The following is a 1,189-nucleotide window of genomic DNA, read 5'->3' as shown; positions in this document are numbered from 1 at the left end:
AATCATTATGTATTTCGTGTATGATGTAATTTGAACTACGCTCGACTGACTTACCCGTTAAGAGGGGATACGTAGGCAGCCCTATGGGTTCGGACACAATTCAATAAAATTTCCATTTCTCCCCTATACTGGAAACTGGGGCACAATTTTGAGGAGGACCCTCAAAATTCCGAAGTTGATCTCCGCCAATCACCGCGCGCAGCCGTCAGAGGCACTGGCCCAGTAAACTGGGGTAGAATTTTGAGGAGGACCCTCAAAATTCCGGAGCAAAAGAGGTTGCAATATCTTGAACCGTGTCGCAGTCGTCGGTTCATCTAAAAACATTTTATCTATTACGTATTTACATCATATTTTATTATTTTGTTAAATCATGCATAAATACTATCAGAACAGCTTTGTCAGTAACGCTACCCCAATGAAAGCAAGAGCCGAGTAGGACGAGCGCAGTCCGCAGGAAGACGAACTAACCTTCCCCCTTGACAAAACTCACAATCTTTCTTTGAATGCAGGTACCCCAAGACATAGAATTATCGGATACGGTTACAAACTCATACTTTTCAGGAATACAACTCCAGAATCATCACCTATTTTCAAGTGTTACTCGCACGCAACATCCGAGCAGCCACAGTGACAATCAACTAGCAGCTATCGTCTCTCAGCTAAGAAATTTTGTCACTCTTCACCTCTATTTTCGGTCACTGCATAAGGCTACTTTTCTTCCTTTCGAGACTAAGCATCGTCTCCATCTGCATTTTCTTGCATTGCATAAGGCTACTTTTCTGCCTTTCGAGACTAAGCACCGTCTCCATCTGCATTTTCTTGCATTGCATAAGGCTACTTTTCTGCCTTCCGAGACTAAGCATTGTCTCCATCTACATTTACTTGCATTGCATAAGGCTACCTTTCTGTCTTCCGAGGTTAAGCTCTACCCCCATCCTGCATTTTTCTTGCATTGCATAAGGCTACACTTCTGCCTTCCGAGACTAAGCATTGTCTCCATCTGCATTCTCTGCATTGCATAAGGCTACCTTTCTGCCTTCCGAGACTAAGCTCTACCTCCATCCTGCATTTTTCTTGCATTGCATAAGGCTACCTTTCTGCCTTCCGAGACTAAGCATTGTCTCCACCTGTTGGCTGAAATATCACCAATTTTATTTAAATCCTGCATGGCTGAAATTTCGCCAATTTT

This window comes from Nicotiana attenuata, unplaced genomic scaffold, assembly GCF_001879085.1.
Source record: "Nicotiana attenuata strain UT unplaced genomic scaffold, NIATTr2, whole genome shotgun sequence".
In the NCBI taxonomy this organism is placed as follows: Eukaryota; Viridiplantae; Streptophyta; class Magnoliopsida; order Solanales; family Solanaceae; genus Nicotiana; species Nicotiana attenuata.
Note: the sequence above shows the minus strand (reverse complement) of the source record.